Source organism: Leopardus geoffroyi, chromosome D3 (genome assembly GCF_018350155.1).
Source record: "Leopardus geoffroyi isolate Oge1 chromosome D3, O.geoffroyi_Oge1_pat1.0, whole genome shotgun sequence".
Classification (NCBI taxonomy): domain Eukaryota; kingdom Metazoa; phylum Chordata; class Mammalia; order Carnivora; family Felidae; genus Leopardus; species Leopardus geoffroyi.
The window spans coordinates 37483835-37505505 of NC_059339.1; positions in this window are offsets into that span (position 1 = coordinate 37483835).

A 21671-nucleotide genomic window follows, 5' to 3' on the forward strand; every position below is an offset into this window, starting at 1 on the left:
CACAGTAGATGTCCAGTAAATATTGGCTATTATGTGAATCCTAAAAGTCCATGCATGGACTATTATTGTTATTGCTGTTGTTTTCTCCATTTTACAGATCAGGGAAGTAAGGCCTTGAGAGCTCCAGTCACTGGCAATGTCACCTCCATGGTGTGGGGCCCAGGCTGCCTCGGGACCGGCCCACAGAGGTGCTGACCCAGGAAAGGGAGCAAAAATATAAAAACAATGATTCAGGGAAGAAGGGAGGAGAGGATGCTTCCAAAGGAATGACTATCATGATAATCTCAGAAAGAGAAGTCCACTATTATTTTAGAAAAGTTATTTCAGAAAAAGGACATATTAACATCATAGAGTGTCAAAAAGAAGTAGATCAGAGATATTTTTCCATTATGTGGATATTAATAGGAAAAAACCAACTAGAGAGGAAGAGACTGAAGAGGTGTATACGTATAATAGATCAGCTGTGCAACTGAGAGAGGCCAAAGTAAAGTTGTAACATGGCAGGATTAAAAAGTTAATACACAACACAGACTGACATTTTGTTTTATTTTTCCCATTGGTTTCATATTTTGTTGAGGTTTGACATTTAATTATAAAGAGTATATTACATACTACTTTACTTTGTCATATCAAAACATTTTTCTTTTCAATTGATAAAACACTGAATTTCTTCCCTTCCAGTCTTAATTCTCAATGTTCTATGCTCATATGCTATGTCCTAAATTAGAGTTCCAACTCCAATACTGATAATGGTGACCAAGAAAAGGACATAACCCAAGGGGACCAAGCAACTGGTAACCCTTTTACAAGAGGCCACTATCAGGAACAAAACTACCCCAACCGTGTCTTTAAGGTTGTTTCCAAAAGGAGTACCGTCTTCTCTGTTAAAATCCCCTCCCCGTCACTACTAGAAGATCTCCTGCTTACTATTTCATTCCTAATAGTTAATATATCAAAAAGGTGAAAAAAGTATCTACTGAAACACTCTTAGTAATTTTCTGTTTTGAATGATAGAAATAGCAACAATGAATCATTACTTCCCTTCATGTATTTACTAACTCACATGTCCTACTAAGACTCAGGGTTGAGAAACAGGAGGTTTGACTAACAATGTTGAAGTTTGATGTTATTGTGTGGCTCCTGACTGTTTTTGTCTAGTAAAGCTGACTTTAGGCTCTGTTTTGATTCCATTAATGGCCACTCAAGATAAGGAACTTTTCCATATGCCTAGGCTGCTTTCTTTCCTTACTCAGAAGAATTTTAAACCCGAGAGAGGTTTTGAAAACAAATGAGTACCTTCTAAGACCCCCAAGGTATAACCACAAATGAATTATAAATAAAGGAAATTCTGCTCACAAGTTTTGCCATACAGATAATATAGAATGGGTCTTTCTTAGACCTATAATTGCAACAGCTCAAATTTTGCTAATACTTTCTTTCAGATTTCAAAGTCATTCAGGAAAAAGTTTACTACATCATAAGGAACATGTACAATTTATTTCTATGAATATTGTAAATAAAATCACTAACCGTAACAATTAGTTGAACATAAACTACATGCAACCTAACTATGAGATAAACTAGGGAATAACTTTTTTGTTTTTATTAAGAATTTGTTTATATGGATTTTGTTGTTGGTTTTTTTTCTTTTTTTTTCCATTGAGTTTTATGAGTTCCTTATGTATTTCAGATAGTAACCCCTTATCAGATACATGGTTTCTAAATATCTTCTCCCATTCCACAGGTTGTCTTTTCATTTTCTTAACTATTATCTTTGCTGTGCAGAAGCTTTTAGTTTGATGTGGTCCCATTTGTTTATTTTTTATTTTATTGCCTGTGCTTTGGGCATCATATCCACCCCGAAAGAAAGAAAGAAAGAAAGAAAGAGGAAGGAAAAGTCATTTCTAAGACCATTGTCAGGGAGTTTTTTCCCTATGTTTTCTTCTAAGAGTTTTATAGTTTCACATCTCACATTTAAGTTTTTAATCCACTTCAAATTAATTTTTGTGAATGGTGTAAGATAAGGGTCCAATTTCATTCTTTTGCCTATGGATATCCATTTTCCCCAACACCATTAGTGAAACAATTTTAAATTAAAAATGTGTTTAAATTTTAAAAAAAGGGCAAAGAGGGGCGCCTGGGTGGCTCAGTCGGTTGAGCGTCCGACTTCAGCTCAGGTCATGATCTCACATCTCGTGAGTTTGAGCTCCACGTTGGGCTCTGTGCTGATAGCTCAGAGCCTGGAGCCTGCTTTGGATTCTGTGTCTCCATCTCTCTCTGCCCCTAACCCACTCACATTCTGTCTCTGTCTCTGTCAAAAATAAATAAACATTAAAAAAATTTTTAAAAGGGCAAAGAAACTGAATAGACAGTTTTCCAAAGGAAATATACAAATGGACAGCAGGTACATGGAAAGATAACATTACTGATCCTCAAAGAAATGCAGATCATAACCGCACTGAAATACCACCTCGCTCTTTAGAGTGGCTATTATTGGCAAAGAGAGAGCGAGAGTGGGGTGGGCCGGGGATGGGGGGAAATAACAAGTGTTGGTGAGAATTTGGAGAAAAGGGGACACTTGTGCACTGTTGGTGGAAATGTAAACTGGTGCAGCCACTGTGGAAAACAGTGTGGAGGTTCCTCAAAAAATGAAAAGTAGCATTACCGTATGTTCCAGCAATCCTACTGCTGGGGATATAACGACAGGAAATGAAATCAATGTCTCAAAGAGATATCTGCCCTTCCATGTCCACTGCAGCGTTATTCATAATAGTGAAGACGTGGAAACAACTGAAGTGCCCGTCAACAGATGAATGGATGAAGAAGACAGACGTGCATGGAAGAGTGTTCAGCCATAAGAAAGAAGAAAGTCCTGCCATTTGCAGCAACATTAGGGTAAACCTGGGGAACACTACCAAGTGAAATAAACCAGACAGAGAAAGACAAATGTTACATCACTTACACGTAGAATCTTAAAAAAAAAAAAAAAAAAAAAAAGTCAAACTGATAGAAATACAGAGTAGAATGATGGTTTCCCAGAGTGGAGCATGGAGGAAAATGGGAAATGTTAGTCAAAGGGTACAAACTTCCAATTATAGGATGAATAAGTTCTGAGGATTTAATGCACAGCTCAGTGAGCACAGTTAATAATACTGTGTTATACACTCGAAATTTGCTAAGAGAGTAGATCCTAAGCATTTTCACCACACACATGGAAAATGGAAACTATGTGAGGTGATGGATATACTGATCAACTTGCTTGTGGTACCCATTTCACCTGCATACTTGTATCAAATCACGTTGTACAGCTTAAATATACACAATTTTTATTTTGTCAATTATACCTCAATCAAGTGGGGGGGGGCAGAGAATACATACATATGGTCTTAAGATATGAAAAATACAAATAAGTTTCTCTGAAGTTCTTTCGGCCTGCCTCCAGCTCAAATCATCCTGAATAGAAATAAAGATGTTTGCTGAAAACAACATGCCTGGTGTGCTTGTGTGAGTCTTTTTTTCAATCCTGACCTCTTGGGGAGAAAATATTGGTTAACATGTGGTGTTCTTACACTCCACTGTGTGTAGGGTACCCCTTAAGGCAGGAATTGAAACCTTTGGGAAAATCCCAGGAAGAGTTTAGAGAGACCGACAATGACATTGAATGTCTCCTGGGTGCAGGTACTGTTGTTTCTGCTCTGTTCTGCTTTTCTCTCTTTCCCTTCTGCCATCGAGGCAGTGCTGTGTGCTCAGAACAACTAAGCATTTGCTCAGTGCTTTGTACTTCCATCAACCTTTCTTGGATGAAGGAAGTGAGAAAAATTAGTCTGCTATCCCTACAACTCCAACTAATGGTCTCGTCATGGTAAACATTTGCCCAGCTTCACATGAAATAACATCAACTTGTAGCAAAGGTTGTCGGGAGATTATAAAGGAGAAGATGCTGCTTTAAACTCTTTGGGGAACAAGAAGGGCCTATGGAAAAAATTAGCCCAATAACTACAGGAGGTATTTATAGAATGCCTAGGCTAGAAACACTTAAAAAAATTTTTTTTTCAACGTTTATTTATTTTTGGGACAGAGAGAGACAGAGCATGAACGGGGGAGGGGCAGAGAGAGAGGGAGACACAGAATCGGAAACAGGCTCCAGGCTCCGAGCCATCAGCCCAGAGCCTGATGCGGGGCTCGAACTCACGGACCGCGAGATCGTGACCTGGCTGAAGTCGGTCGCTTAACCGACTGTGCCACCCAGGTGCCCCAGCTAGAAACACTTTAGATGCTGCCTTTTTTTTTTTTTTTTTTTTTTTAATCAACTCCTTATGGCCTCCCTTCATCTGGAATTACCACCTTTCTTGGGAGAACAGGGCAGGAAACAAAGATAGGTTTTTACCAGGAGTGAGTCTGGAATGTGGAATTGTTGCAAACCTTCCAGCTGGTGTCTTTTCTCACATGGCTCATCCCCCACCAACGCCCCCCCCCCCACATGACCTTGTCTGTCTGGTTCCTCCACTTAAAAAAAAATTTTTTTTAATGTTTATTTATTTTTGAGAGAGAAACAGAGAGAGAGAGACAGAGAGCAAACAGGGGAGGAGCAGAGAGACAGGGAGACACAGAATCAGAAGCAGGCTCCAGGCTCTGAACTGTCAGCACAGAGCCTGACGTGGGGCTCGAACTCATGAGCCTTCAAGCTGTGAGATCATGACCTGAGCCAAAGTTGGCTGCTCAACCGACTGAGCCACCCAGGCACCTCTGGTACCTCCACTTTTGTTTCCCCATCTCTACCCCCCCTTCAGGCTTCTTGTGAGCTACTTTAACTCTCTCTGAATGCACATAAACTGGGCAACACATGGGCAGGAAATGGCAAAAATGATGAGATGGTGGGATGTGGGGAGAAAGACGGGGGTGGGGTGTGTGGAGAGAGAGGGGCATTATATAGGATGCTTTAAAGAATGGGGAATCTAGTTTTTGCACAGAAGCCAAGACTTGAGTTTGCTCTAGTCTGCAGAAGTTTGGGGGCTCCTGCGTGTATTTGCAATGTAACATTTATGTTTGCCGTATACATAGTCTACATAAGTGTCACCTATGACCTACTGCCATTTTCCCGGGACATCCCTGAAAGCACAGCCTGACTCCAAGCCTTGAGGCAGGCATTTATTTGGGAAGTGATCCCAGGGAGCAGAAGTGAGGCACAGGGGAATGAAAGAGGGGGGAAGATGGAAAGCCAATACAAGATGCCTAGAGGGCTTAACCCATCAACTTTCTGAGGATGTGCTCATGGAGCTGTCTGCCCAGAGGACACAATAAGAAACTAATGACCCTCAGTTCCCATCCCATATTAGTCAAAAGTGGGCCTGTGGGCATTAACTCCCCTACACTGCCCAGCAGGCTCCTGTAGGTATCTGTAGAGAAACCCCGAGCAGGAAGCAAGCTCCAAGCTGCTCAGTGCCTCTTTCACTTCAGCAGTGGCTGCAGTGAGAGACAGGGTGGGAGGCCCAGAGGATGCACAGGGCACTCAAGGCACTCTGCCTATAGGGCAGAAAAGTCAGCGGTTACAGCATGAGAAGAAAAATGTAGCACAAGAGAGGCAGGGTGCACACTTCTTAGTTAAGCTTAAACCCTACAATTACGAATAATGTTGCCTTTCCTTTTTTTACAGTGAGTTTCTCTGAAAAACCCCTCACATCCAAAACATATATATAATGCTCTTAGGTATTTGCTGCGATACATGAAACATTGGCTAGGATTTCATGAATATATGTGACTGTTGCAAGGGCATGTTCAGCGTCCCTTCCACCCCTCGCCATTGTGTGGGAAATGGGTTGAGGAGTGGACGCTGTTTACTTTAGCTCAATCAAGCTCATCTCAAGCTGTTTTTCAAAGACTGGTTCAAGGACTTCAGGCTGAGGTCAGTCAGAACACAATACTCTCACTGGTGTGTGATACAATTTGTGCTAGAGGCTCCAGCGGCCTCTTCCCCAAGATATAGTGGTGTCCATGGATATGAGGCTGGGGCTGGTTCATTTCTGCCCCTGAGTGAAGCCAGCCTAGGGTAAGACCGGAAGGAGGGAGTAGCTAAAAACACACAGCCGCTAGATGAAGCCAACTTTGGAACCATCCCATTTTGGACTGCCAGTTGAGTAATACCTTCCCTTATCACTGAAGCCATTTTAAGTTAGATTTGCAGTCAAAAGCATCTTAGCTGACACTCAGGCAGTCTGAGTCTCCCCATATTTCAATCAATAATTTAATCTCATAGGAATATTTTAATTCCAGAGGAGGAAAACTTACCCCTCTCTTAGGAAGAGGGTAGACGTCTTCCTCTGAGTACATGTATTGACTTGTTTGCAGTTACACTGGTTTGATGAGCAAGAAATAACTGCTTAGTGTTATCCCACTGAGAATTCTTTCAAATCACCATTTTTTTTTTCTTCTGATGCACTGTGACCAACTAAGCTGCAATGTGCCTTAAAAATATATTTCACCTGGGGCACCTGGGTGGCTCAGCTGAAGTGTCCGACTTCAGCTCAGGTCATGATCTCACGGTTCGTGAGTTCAAGCCCCGCATCGGGCTCTGTGCTGACAGCTCAGAGCCTGGAGCCTGCTTCAGATTCTGTGTCTCCTTCTCCCTCTGCCCCTCCCCTTGCGCTTGTGTGCACTCACTCTCTCTTAAAAATAAATAAACATATAAAATTAATATGTATATTTAACCCATGACCTGTATAATTACATTGCATTGATAGGAAAAAATTCAGGGCATTTTCCAAGGGGACAGGGGAAAGCCTAGAACTGAGTTGTTGTTTTTAGGCCTAGCTTATGTAATACAAGGAATTCAAATTGTTTCTTATTAAAGAAATTCCTAGCACATTAACATTTCGTACCCCTAAGGATTCAGTTTCTTGGCCTTATTTTGTAAGTTTCCAAAAGACTCTGTCCTTAGCTTACAAGATATTCTGTAGAATGGTAGCAGCAGTTAGTGGGAGGAAGACGAAGTAAAACTTTATAGGCAGGTCCCTGGGGACGGGCACAGTTTTCTCTGCTTCAGAGGACTGTGATGCCAAAACCTTTTCTGTGGCATCCTGTCCGTGAGCATGACTCATTCTTGCAGCCTTTGCTGTGTGTCTGTTAGAAGTTGATAGAAGGACCTTTCTGTGTGACAGATACTAGGACAAACCTACTACATGTTTAAATGACCATGGCAAGAAAAATTCCAAATCTGTCAAACGTTTAGACAAGGTTGTTGTCTGGCCTGCCTGCTGCGGCCCATCGGGCTCAGTGAAATAATGACGTTTGACTTCACATCTTTGTATGATGACTTGCTAGGTTATTCAAGGCACCTTTGCCTTCTGACTCAGAAAAGTTAATGAAATAGGAGACATTGCTGCCAACTTTCTGAATCTCACAAAAGAAAAGTTATGAATATTCACTTTTCATATTTAATGTCTTATCCAAATTAAAGCCTATTTATTAGAAGGCCCTGAAAATTCTTTCAAATTATGCTTTCAAATTATCTAATCCTCTTATGGTCTGACGCATGAATACATTTTGAATCACAAACACATATTCTGTTATTTAAAAAAGATTCTAAACTCTTTAGATACACCGCCAAAGGCATGATCTCATGATTTGTGAGACTGAGTCCTGCTTCAGACTCTGCACTGATGGCACAGAGCCTGCTTGGGATTCTCTCTCCCTCTCTCTCTGTACCTCCCCCACTCATTCTCTCTCTCTCTCTCTCTCTCTCTCTCCCTCAATAAATAAATAAACATTAAAAATAAAAAAATAAAATAAAAACTGTAAGAAAGAAAGAAACAGTTAAGAAGCCAAATTTCATTCAAATTTAAAACTTCTGCTCTGAGAAAGACACTATCAGAAGAATGAGAAGGCAAGCCACAAACTGGGAGAAAATACTTGCAAAAGACATATCTGGTAAGCGTTGTTATCCAAACTATAAACTCAGCAATAAGAACTCATAAAAGAACTCATAAAAACTCAGCAGCAAGACAATGAGCAATCCAATCAGAAAATGAGCAAGAGACCTAAACACACACCTCACCAAAGATATACTAAATAAGGATAGACAAGGATGCTCCCCATCATATGCCATCAGGGAAATGCAAATGAAAACAACAGTGAGAGACCACCATATGCCTATCGGAATGGCCAAAATCTGGAACACTGACAATACCAAATGCTGGTGAGGATGGGGAGGAACAGGAACTCTCATTCACTGCTGGTGGGAATGCTATCATTCTAAAGCCATACAGCTACTTTGGAAGACAATTTGGTGGTTTCTTACACAATTATGCAAACTGTTACCCTATCATCCAACAGTCTTGCTTCTTGGTATCTGTTTCCTTGATGTGAAAATTATGTCTACACAAAGGCCTGCAGATAGGTACTTACAGCAATTCATAATTGCCGAAACCAAGAAGCAACCGAGATGTCCCTCAGTAGGTGAATGGATGAGTAACCCACGGTACATCCAGTCAATGGAATATTATTCAGCACTAAAAAGAAATGAGCTATCAAGCCATGACAAGCTATGGAGAAACTTTCAATGCATATCATTAGTGAAAGAAGTCAATCCAACAAAGCTATGTAGTGATGATTCCAACTATATGACATTCTGGAAAAGGCAAAACCATGGAGACAATAAAAAGATCGGTGGTTGAGGGGTAAGGGTGGGTAGGGATGAACAGGCAGAGCACAGAGGATTCTTAGGAAAATACTTAGTGATTCTCAGTGAAAATACTCTGTATGATACTGTAATGGTTGATATATGTCATCCGTTATACATTTGTCCAGGCCCAGAGAATGAATACCACCAATGTGAACCCTACTGTAAACTATTGACTTTCGTTGTTAATGACATGTCTATGTAGGTTCATTGACTGTAACAAATGTACCGCTCTGGTGCAGGATATTGATACTGAGGGAGGCTGTATACATGTGGAGGGAGGGAGTAGATAGGAAATCTCCATACCTTCTGCGCAAGTTTGCTGTGAATCTAAAACTCTTCTAAAAACTGAAGTCTATTTAGAAGGAAAAAGAAGATCTTAAGTTTAAAGCAAGTGTATAAAGTACCAACCCTCTCCCACATAGCAAGACTTACCATTTTACAATTTTTTAGGGAAAAAATGAAAAAAAGAAAAAGGGCAGATTGCTAGTGATCCATATGTATAGTAGAGACTTTAAGGTTTTTGTTTTCAGTGGAATTATTATGCCAAAGTAATTTAAGTAATAATTCATAAGGATATTTTAAGGTGTCCAACAAACTTGAGTTTTAAGGAACATTTTCTTCTCCTGCATCTCTGGGGTGTAGGAGAGTTGGCACTGGATATGAGTCAGCACCAAGTACCAGCCTGTGCCCCCAAATCGTGGGTGAGGAGGGCAAGTGAATCATCTTCTCTGAGCCTTCTTTGTTTAGGGAACAGAGGTAATAATACCCTTCAACGTGTTGAAGGAATTAAATGAAACAATAGTAAACGTTAGTTTCCTTTCCCACTTTTCATCCCTTAGAAACACTCCACGAGAAAGGAAATTGAGGTTTCTTGATTTTCAAGAAAATTGCTCTTTGTACTATGCCTTACCTCGTGTTCTCCTGGCAGGTTGAGACCCACAAACAGAGGATTATTGCAGAATTATAAATAAGCAGCTGGGATAGCTCAATTTTGAGCTGTTTTCTAGACAATCAACGGGCTGCCCAAATTAGGTATGCACAAACTGAGCCTTGTGTTTTGCAAACTAGCCTGCTGGAGACTAAACAGGATATGGGAGGCTTGTCTTTTTTAGTCTTGACTACATTTCTTTAAAAGCTTTACCATTACAGGGGGGCCTGGGTGGCTCAGTCAGTTAGGCAGCCAACTACAGCTCAGGTCATGATCTCCTGGTCTGTGAGTTTGAGTCCCGCATTTGGCTCTTTGCTGACAGCTCAGAACCTAGAGCCTGCTTCTGGTTCTGTGTCTCCCTCTCTCCCTGCCCCTTCCCTGTTTGCTCTCTGTCTCTCTCTTAAAAATAATAAACACTAAAAAAAAATTTTTTTAAGATAAAATAAAAGCTTTACCATTACAAATCTCAAAAACAATTTTGTCACAGCCCAGCTGCATATCTTGTCAATGTAAAAGTGTTACTTGAAATGATGATCAGATCTCTTACTGGAATTACTTCTACTCCCTCTCCTCTGTTCAGGCACTGGCTCACGCTCTTGCTTTTGCTCAGCTTGAGTTTCACCTTGGGTGTTTTTGTGACTTGTCTGGAAACTGCATGAAACAAGAATGTCAGCAGAGGATTCAAAGCCTTCTTCTAAGGTAAAAGAGTTAAAATACTCTTAACCAGTCATCTGTCAGATATTGTGACCCTCAGTACAAATGGCAGTGTGCCAAGTAGTTAAGACTGCAACATCTTCAATCAGATGCAAAGGCTCCAGTGGTCAATGCTCCCCAAACATTAATTGATTGATTGATTGATTGCACATTAGCAACAGGGCAGACTTTTATCAAAAGGCTAGTGGTTTACATACCATTGTGCAAATAGTTCTGGTAGATATTATGAAAAAGCGAACACAGGCCCAAAATGGTATCATTTAGGCTAAGTCACCAAACCAAGGCTAATACCTAACCTAACTGCAGTTTCAACCTCCCCTAGAAATGTAGTCTTGGGACACTTGGGCGGCTCAGTCCATTAAGCATCTGACTTTTGATGTCTGCTCTGGTCATGATCTCATTAGATCCAGCCCCAAGTGGGGCTTCATGCTGAGTGTGGAGCCTGCTTGGGATTCTCTCTCACTCTCTCTCTCTCCGGCCCTCCCCAGCTCACGTGTGTGCTCTCTCTCTCTCTCAGAAATAAATAACTAAACATTAAAAGAAGAAAGAAAGAAAGAAATGTAGTCTTAGTGGACCAGTCAGGAATTTTCTGATCAGCATCAAGAGGTAATCTGTCACATGGGCCCTCTCCATCTCTGAAAAAGAAGATGAGGTAATTCACCTGGAATAAGACCACTGGCCCTTCCCCTAAAGGAATAGTGACCTTGCCTGGAACAACCATTTCTCTTCATTTGCTAATGACCTTTGCCCCACCCTCTATCCTATAAAAACTTCCATTTTGTACAACTCCTCAGAGCTTTCTTCTAGTTGTTAGATAGAATGCTATCCAATTCATGAATCGCTTAGTAAAGTCAATTAGATCTTCAAATTTACTTGGTTGAATTTCGTTTTTTAACAACATAAAATGCAGTAACATCTGAGGTTTATACACGTAAACCAAGGGAATGAAGTTCAGCTCGCAAAGGCATAATTGATCCACAGTCAAGAGGGAAGCTAAAAGGGCATGCTACAGGAGTAACCTAATGGGTTTGTTTGGGCCATACTCCCGCCATAGAAAATGTAGATAATTGTCTCATTATGGGACTAAGCAAGGAAACATACATGGATTTATTACTGTCAGGCTGGGATTGCAGCTATAGAAAATTCCAAGCAGAGTTCTTTGAAGCCCGATTGCTCTTGGAGTCAATTGTCCTTACAGACAGATACTTAAGAAACCTCCTGGAGAGATATTTTTTCTGGCTGTTCTGTGCTCAGGGATCATTTGGGAATCTTGGAAGCTGGGCAGAATTTCCCTACAGCAAAAGATTGAAAACAATATAGGGCAACACAGAGCAGAAAGGGCGTGGGCTTCTCCTGAGTGGGTGAAACAGGATAGTTATGACTAACGCTGGATATACTCATCCTTGGCTGAGAGCACAGTGTTTATTCCAAGTTGAGTATAGAGTGAAATAGGGTATAGACGCATGCAAAATGATATAAGGTGAGTTTTTTCCAGATGGATTTTTCATCACAAATTCATGACTAGATATATGCCCACACATGAACACACAGCACTTTCTGCCCCAACCATTTGCAAATACAAAAAAGGAAAGGACAGCAGATCACTTCTACCTTAGCAAAGTCCTTTTCCTTATTACTTCCCTTGCTTGGACTATGAATTTCAATAAATGCGAATGGCATTTTCAGTCTAGAAGTCAATCAAAAAGGATGTTTAGAGTCCACAAAACTCATGCAATTCTAGAACTCAAGGTTTTTACTCTTAATTTTGCAAATGAGTAATCTGTGAACCACAGAGATGGAGCTGATATGAGTAGGAGAAGCATCTAAAACTATTAGATGGCCCAGATGAAATTAAATCCTGGCTCACCTGATCCCCATTCAGTACTTTTCCTTTATCACCACTCTACCATTCAGAAAACCTCTCTACATTTCTTCATTTTGTGAAGACAGTTATGTTATATGAATGGCTGTCATTTAGACTAGGACTGTTCATTGAATTTGAGTGTCAACAGTTGATGTATTTTATTTTATTTTATTTTATTTTATTTTTTTAATGTTTATTTTTGAGAGAGAGATAGAGACAGAATACAAGTGGGTTAGGGGCAGAAAGAGAGGGAGACACAGAAGCAGAAGCAGAATCCAGGCTCTGAGCTGTCAGCACAGAGCCCGACATGGGGCTTGAACTCACGAAATATGAGATCATGACCTGAGCCAAAGTCAGACACTCAACCGACTGAGCCACCCAGGCGCCCCAACAGTTGATGTATTTTAGACACAGAAAGCCAACAAAAGGCAAAAGTACTTTTCTTTGATCAATTAAATGTAAGCATTCCCATTAACCCCATCCCCTAGGTGCCCATGATGCTGCTGAAGGCAATGCCAGTTCTTAGAGACTATGGCTTACTCATGCTTGGTATCTCAAGTAGAAAGAAAGCAACTGAGCTTTCTCAATACAAGGAAAAAGGAAATGAAAGCAACCTTTCCCTTAATCCACAAGAAACGCACAGTCTTGATATTGTAGGATATCAATGTGGTTCTGTTTCAATGGTTTCTTCTACCTACACAATTAGAACAATGGAACTTGCACTAACTTGCTTCACAAAGAGGCATCTTTTCAGATCTGCTCCTGTGATTTAGTCTTATCTTATCCTATTTGGGATCTCCATTGCTTCTGAATGGTAAACACTGAAAGAAAGGCCCATGCAAAGTGGAAGAACCAGATTCATTTCTGTAATCCAGGATATTAATTTCCAAAGTTCAGCATTAAAATGTATCATAAAAGCATCCAAATCTGGTGGACGTGAAGACGTGTTTAAATATGATTGGTGACTGTCATAGCTATCTTTCTTCACCCACACAGAAGAAGCCCACACCTTTTCTTCTCCATGTTGCCCTATATTGTTTTTAATCTTTGGCTATCAGGAAATTCTGCCCAGCTTCCAAGATTCCCAAATGATCCCTGAGCACAGCTCAGAACAGCCAGAAAGAATATTTCTCCAGCAAACTTCTGAAGTATCTGTAAGGGGTACTGACTCCAAGAGCAGTCAGATTTCAAAGAACTCTTCTTGGAATTTTCTATAGCTGCAATCCCAGCCTGCCTGAAATCATTTCATCCTAGGTGATGGACACATATACGGGCAATACTCCATTTATGTAGAGTCATAGACTGACATATATTGACCTTTTCACATTTTCGCCATTATATTAGGCATTTCAAGTACATTTCCCTCCTTAGGAAAACTTTGGAATCCTAGGTCTCATTAAGAGTCATTGATCCTTGTGGTGCCTGGGTGGCTCAGTTGGTTGAGCGTCTGACTTCAGCTCAGCTCAAGATCTCACAGTTTGTGAGTTCAAGCCCCATGTGGGGCTCTGTGCTGACAGCTCACAGCTCACAGCCTGGAGCCTGCTTTGAATTTTGTCTCCCTCTCTCTCTGCCCCTCCCCCAGCTCGCACTCTCTCTCAAAATAAACAAACATAAAAAAAATTAAAAACAAAAAGAGTCCTTGATCCTTAACACACACACACACACACACACACACACACACACACACACACACACACTACACTATCTCTGAGTTGGAATGCTGACCTCAAGATAATTCCTCTTTCATTTTTACCACCTGAATTTCAATTGGCTAAACACCTGCCTCTGTCCCTCTGCTAGAAAACTGCTGAACAATAATGATGAGTTTAGGTAACAATAAAGCACCTTGTAAGCTGCTAGTTTTTTAAATATCGAAGCTTTTTATTCCATTAGGGAAAATGATCCCCTAATAATGCATTTCTAAAATTTCTGCTTAGTGTCAACTTAAGTATCTCTGTGGATGGAATTTTTGTGGCTCCTTCATAGAAACTTGCTCAATCTCTTATCTTATTTTTGGTCTAATGACTGGAAGCTATGATACTAGCAATATGAAGCAATATATTAGTTGTTTAGAGCACAATGCAACTCTGTTGATTGTACGTAACTTTTCATAAGTTATGCAAGGGTTTAAACCAAACAATCCTTTATGTTTGCATTAACACTATTTATTATCTCTGGGATTTCTTTCTCAATTTGAAGGTTGTTGCATTACGTAGGAGATTTGCTCTAACTAAGCTAAATTTTCAGCACACTGAATCATTTTGCTTGCCTTGTTTGTTTACATGACTGAGTTGAGTATTGGGCTTTGCATAACATTCTTTTGGTTAAAAAATAACTGGTTCAACTGGTTGCATTACAAGGATGAAACACAATGCATTTATTCAGGAGAAATGTGCATTTTTCATGTAAAACTTTTAAAAATGAAGCTTTATTTTATCAAAAATTTTAATGTTTATTTTTGAGAGACAGAGAGAGAAAGAGAGAGAGACAGACAGACAGAGAAAACAAATGGGGGAGAGGCAGAGACAGAGGGAGACCCAGAATCCAAAGCAGGCTCCAGGCTCTGAGCTGTCAGCACAGAGCCCGGTGCGGGGCTCCAACTCATGAACTGCAAGATCATGACCTTAACTGAAGTCGGACTCTTAACTGACTGAGCCATCCAGGTGCCCCTAAAAAATGAACCTTTAAAATATTATTTATTTTAGGGGCACCTGGGTGACTCAGTCGGTTAAGCGACTGACTCTTGAGTCATGATCTCAGGAGTAATGAGTTTGAGACTGCACTGACAGGATGGAGCCTGTCTGGGATTCTCTCTCTCTCTCTCTCTCTCTCTCTCTCTCTCTCTCCCTCTCTGCCTCTCCCCCATTCATTCATGTGAGTGAGAGCATGCTCTCTCTCTCTCTCTCAAAATAAATAAATAAACTGAAAAACAATAAAATAAAATATTTTATTTTAGTGTTGATTGTCCTTTTATGCAATCAAGAAATAGTCTGCCCTTTGGCACAGTTTGAAAATCAGAACTCTCTCAACAGGATAAGAAGCTGATTGGTTGGCTTATCAAACAGGACAAAACTTGGGTACCTGGGTGGCTCAGTCAGTTGAGCTTCCGACTTTGGCTCAGGTCATGATCTCAGGGTCCATGGGTTTGAGTCCCCAGTCAGGTTCTGTGCTGACAGCTCAGAGCCTGGAGCCTGTTTCAGATTCTGTGTCTCCCTGTCTCTCTGCCCCTCTTCAGCTCTCTCTCTCTCTCTCAAAAATAAATAAACTTTAAAACAGGACAAAACTTATGGGTGGTATGGGTGGCGTGGAGAGATGGTTGTTAGTTTATCAGTTCATTTTGGAATCAGAAACATTCCTCACGGCCATGCCAGCCCTTTAATCCTCAGGAAAATCATCATGTAGATGTGTTTGCACAACTTTGTGTAGATGAAATAAGGCTGATGGCATCCTTTGAGAAAAGGTTGGACTCCATAACACTAATGACATAACATGGGCGCAGTACTGCCCTACCCAGTCTTGGTTCTCACCGGCCTTGCCCTCATGGGTTTATTCTCAAGTCAGAAGCCAGGAAGAGGGTGTTTCGTGCATTCATTATCACCATCCCCCTCAAAAATCTGTTCTTGAGAGGTTGCACAAAATCCCAACTTGTCCATTCCGACAAGCATATTACCTTCTTGCCTCTCTCTATAGGAAAGGAGGTTAATATAATTTTCTAAGATGCTTTAGACTGTATGACTTGCAAATGGTTCCCACTGTTCCATTTACATAATCTGTGAAACATTCACAGTATTTGTATCTCAAGGGAAAATAGAAATTCAATTATACTAAAATTTCCATCAGGGCATTATGTGATAAGCTAATGATTTTCCTATTGCTTTTTACTTATTTGTAGAATAAAGTGTCAGGAAAAGCAATTCAATGAAGATACTACAAAATTGTCACAACTGGAATGCTTTAATAAATATAATTTTTTACACTTTAATGTAATTATTAAAGTTTGGATTAACTATAGGATTTTGACGAGCTTATAAGTGATATTTTAAATGAGTTAGGTAAAGCTACAGATAACAAAAATTGCAATTTAAAGCATGCAAAATATTTTGCACATTTTCTATATGACCATTTGCTTCATATCACGATTTATAGGAGATCTGCTTTAGGTGTGCTCCCCAGGAAGTATTTACCATAGTTTATGTGCTGATAAGTGTACTGTCAATTAGTGAGGACGTTCTCAAGATCAGCACTGTGGGGAGTGAAGGAAGGTTTGATCGGAGGAAGGACTTGAACTGTGATGTTAGTGTAAAAAAGGCAGAAAATTTGAGTCTCTCCTTCAGGAAGCTCTGGAGCTAAGATCAGAGCTGCTCAACCTCGAAGCAGAAACTCCAGAACATCACTTGCTGCCTCATGTTGGCTCGCATCTCCAAGCAGCCCGCCCCGTGGACCTGGAACTGGGCAAGTGTTCAAGTAAGGCAGCAGTCTTCAGCCTGACAGTTTATGAAGAAGGACTCGGTAGGGGGCCTGTACTTGCTAATACTTCCAGCAGCAGGGAAATGGGTATTTCCTTTCTGAAGGTAAGATCTGGGTGGAGCATCCCAGAATCCACTACAAAATCCAAAACAGCGAGTGAGATGAGTGGGTTAGGCAAGAAGCCCAGAGCTTTCAATGATCTGCATTAAACCTTTCTCTGCTTCCCCCTGGGAGCCGTAAGATCTTCCATCAGCCACATTCCTTCCTCTTTTCCAATCTGGTCCCCTTCTACAATCATGAGACAGTGGGTGAGAGCTCATGCTTTGGATGGAGGCAACCATGAGTTTACCGAGCCATTTACCAGCCATTTACCAGACACCTGTCCGTATATGGAGGGAATGGTGCCTGTCAAGAGCTGTGAAGAGGCCTATATTTTGCCCTGTTTCCCCGCTAAGTTAACGCGCCACTGTTTCATGGATTCCGGTTGAAGACACAGTTTCAAGGGCTCTCCTTCTGGATCTGAAGGAAAGGATAGTTTATTTTTCACAGCAATATGGTTATTGGAGTATCAGCATTTGCTTTTCTGCTGCAAGCCTCAGTTCCCCCAGGGCAGTGCAGAAGGCCAGGGGACGTGCAGACATGGCATGCTTTGATACAGAGATGGACCCTGAAGCACAGGGGACACAGATCTTTCATCCTAAGCACGAAGTGAGCCTCTCCTTTGCTCCTCCAGAGAGAGAGGTGATCTCTATCTTATGACTGTTGGCTATACAAACATCCTTGAAAACGAAGACTGGGACAAAGGCAGTTAGTACCTCTGCTAGAAAGGTACTAGTGTTTTCTGTAGAAACACTAGAAATCCAAATATTGTCACTCAGTAGTACCCTATCTCGTCAGCTGGCATACTCATTAAATGGCATTTCAATCAACTGGTCATTCGCACCAGAAATCCACACTTCTCAACTTCACCTTCTATCAATCTATCACCAAATCTAGTAGATTTGACCATCAAAATTTATCCCAAATTTGTCCATCTTTTCTCCTCATCTCCACTGATCCCAGTTCAACCCAGCCACCGTCTCTAACCTGAACTTCAGCAATGGTTTTCAAAATGACCTCCCTGCCAATTCCCCTGTCACCTTCAATCCATTGTATCCACCATCTAAATCATCTCATCATCTGCTGCTTAAAACCCCTCAAGGTCTACGTTTTTACTCAAATGAGTGAAAGGTCTACCTTTCACTCAATTTCAATCAAATGAGCCCTTTCTTACTCCTCCAATCCTGTCATGTACCCTGTTGAGAGTGTTCTTTCCACTCAACACTGCCAAGTGCCAGGTTCTTTCTTATGGAAGAAACATTCCATTGTGTGGACAGCTGCCACGGCCTGGAACTCCTCCTTTGAGTCCCATCTGGATTGGACAGAAATGAGTCCCAATCTCCTTCTCCAAGTCATTTTCTCAAGGGAAATATTTTAAAGGGAAATCCCTTTTATTTCAACATCAATGCTTTCGCTGAGCCTTATAAAATAACACATCAAAACTAAATCTCAAGCTCAGGTTGTCTGTTTAGCTTTGTCGTGTTGTAGTAGGGATTTAATACATCTCAAAGTCTTTGACAGGCTCTTAGGTAGCAAAGTATCTTTCACTGGGGATTTAATTATTCCCCTGGACTATGAAGTCTAGTCTGTAAGAACATTGCTACAAATAATCTCTCAGCTTTATAATGACATCAATATATGTCAGAAAATATCTAAAGCAATTTGTTTCTTATTTAAAATCATTTAAAAAAAAAGGAGAGGAGAAGAAGCAAAGGGTAGGAAGGGAAAGAATAAGGGAAGAAAAATCCTCTGAACATATAAAATTAAAGCAAACTTTAAAAATAGTTAATACAGGGTACAGGGTGTGATTTTTGAAAAGTATGCTAGCTGTTAATCAACTGTTGGTTCAACAACATTAAAACTACAGTAAAAGAAAACATAGGCAGTTATCTCTTTGACATTGGCCTTAACCACACTTTTCTATGTCTCCTGAGGCAAAATTAAACTATTGGGACAACAGCAAAATTAAAAGCTTTTGCATAGTGAAGGAAACCAGTAACAAAACAAAAGCGCAACCTCGTGAACCGGAGGAGATATTTGCAAATGATATACCCAATAAAGGTTAATATCTCAAATATAAAGAACTTATACAACTCCATAGCCAAAACTCAACTAATCTGATTGAAACAGGCAGAGGAACTAAATAGACATTTTCCCAAACAGACATACAGATACCCAATAGACACATGAAAAGGTGCTCAACCTCACTGATCATCAGGGAAATTCAAATCAAAACCATAGTAAGATAGCACCTTACACCTGTCAGAACGGCTAAAATCAAAAGAAGAAATAACAAGTTTTGGTTGGATGTGAAAAAAAAGGAAGCCTCATGCACGGTTGGTAGGAATGCAACTGGCAGCCACTGTGGAAAACAGTATGAAGTTCCCTCAAAACATTAAAAACAGAAATACCATATGATCCAGTAATTCTACTATTGGATAGTTACCTAAAGAAAATGAAAACACTAATTCAAAAAGATACATGCACGCCTCTGTTTATTGCAGCATTATTTACAGTAGCCAAGATATGAAAGCAACCTAAGTGTCCATCAGTAGATGAATGGATAAAGAAGATGTGGTATATATATATATATATATATATATATATATATATATATATATATAGATAATATTATCCAGCCATTAAGAAAATGAGGTCTTGTTATTTGTGATAACATGGATCGATCTAGAGGGTATTAGGCTAAGTGAAATAAGTCAGACAGAAAAACAAATAGCAAATGATTTCATTTATAAGTGGAATGTAAAAAAGAAAGCAAATGAACAAACCAAAAAAAAAAAAACAAAGAAACAGATTAAAAAAAAATTTTTTTTAATGTTTATTTATTATTTGGGGGGAGGGCAGAGAGAGAGGGAGACCCAGAATCCAAGGCTGACTCCAGGCTCTGAGCTGTCAGCACAGAGTCTGACACGGGGCTCGAACCCACCAACCATGAGGTCATAAAGTGAGCCAAAGGTGGACAGTCAACCGATCGAGCTACCCAGGCACCCCAAAACATATTCTTAAATATAGGGAACAACTGGTGGTTGCCAGAGGGAAGGTGGGGGTGGATGGGTGAGATAGATACAGAGGATTAAGATTTACAAACTTTCAGTTGTAAAATATGTAAGTCATGGAGATGAAAAGTACATATATGAAAAGGGAATATAGTCACTACTATTGTAATAACATTTTATGGTGACAGATGGTGACTACACTTAATGGTGAATCAAACCCCTATCATTTTCCAGGAAGGTGGGTAGCTTGTATCAATATCAATTTCTTGATTGTGATACTATAGTATAGTCATGCAAGATGTTACCATTGGGGAAGGGCACATGGGATTGCTCTGTGTTGTTTCTTTCAACCGCATCTTAATAATTATATATAAACATATATATATGTGTGTGTGTGTGTATATATGTACATAGACACATACAGAAGTATACACACAAGCACACACACACACACACAAAGTATGCACACACACACACACATATTCATATATTTTCTCCATTATCTCAAAATAAGTTTAAAATGTATCATCTGAATAAGGCAATACAGGGAAAATGAATTGATTGGCCTTGCTTTTTTCCAACCTGTCTACCCACTGCAATAGACAATATAGTTAGTTAAGTGTGTAGCCATTGTCTTTTCATCTCAAACCCACATTACATTCTGAAGCATTAACAGCTATTCTTAGACTCTCTCTCACCCCTGAAAAGTAAACATGTTCTGTTCCTTGTACTGGCAAAGACCTTTTTTATAGACATTAAGGCTAATGGATTTATGTAATTGCACTGGTTTTCCCATCCAAAGTTACCAAATTTTCATTTCTATCTAAGATGTTGTTCATTGGGATAAAATGCATTTCAACATAAATTACACAAAAAGAGGTTAAAACTTATTTTTGTATTTCTCACTATAATTAAAGTTATTGGGGTTTAATCTACTGAAATTATTTTAAGCTCTGAATTTACAAATAAATTTTACTCTGTCTGCTTTCTTTCATGTTTTAGGTGCTATGATAACATATAAATACTTTGTAAAAAATTAGCAAAAAAAAAAAAAAGCCATGTTGCCTTTCAAATGCTTTCAAGTAAATTATTTTCAAAATACAAATGTGGACCATCTTTTTATTTTTAAGGCAATATATAGTTTTCTGTCTTGTTACTCTTAAAAAAATACAAGCTTTTTACTTTGAGGTAATTATAGATTCACATGCCATTGTGGGAAACAATACAGCAAGATCTTCTGTATTTATTTCCCAGATTCCCCAATGGTAACATCTTGTAAAACCATGGTACAATTTCACAACTAGGAGATTGACATTGATACAATCCACATCTTATTCACATGTCCTCAGTTTTATTTATATCTATTTGTTTGCGTGTATGTGTTTATTTCAAGCAAACTTTTTTCTTCCAGTATGTTTTCAACCAGAAGGACATCAGACCTCATTTGTGTTTCTGTTTCTGGAAAGAAGAGATAGAGATTTTAGCCACAGAAATCAGAATCCACCCTGGAGTGTGCTGTTTCCCTGTGATAGCATGAAAACGTTCCATATGGCTCCACACAGAGCAATCAGCAAACACGGAAAACAAAGGAAGGTTTTGGTGGGTTTCTGTCTTGGTCTTTTATATCAAAATTCTATATGTTAAAAGGGTGGGCTTCTCTGTCATCTCTCCCTATCCACGCTTGCCACTCTGTCAATTTTGCTCCCTACTGTCTTTCTAAAAAAAAAAAAAAAAAGCCTTTGGAAAATCACAACTTAACTAAGCAAGCCCACTTTTCAAAAGTTATAAGCAAATGGTTAACCTAAGAAAAAACCGTTTAATGGCAAATACTAAATAGGTCTAATCTTTCTAATGAATGACTCTGAAATTGTTTTTCAATAGTAGGTGGTTGATACTTAAGTGCAAAAC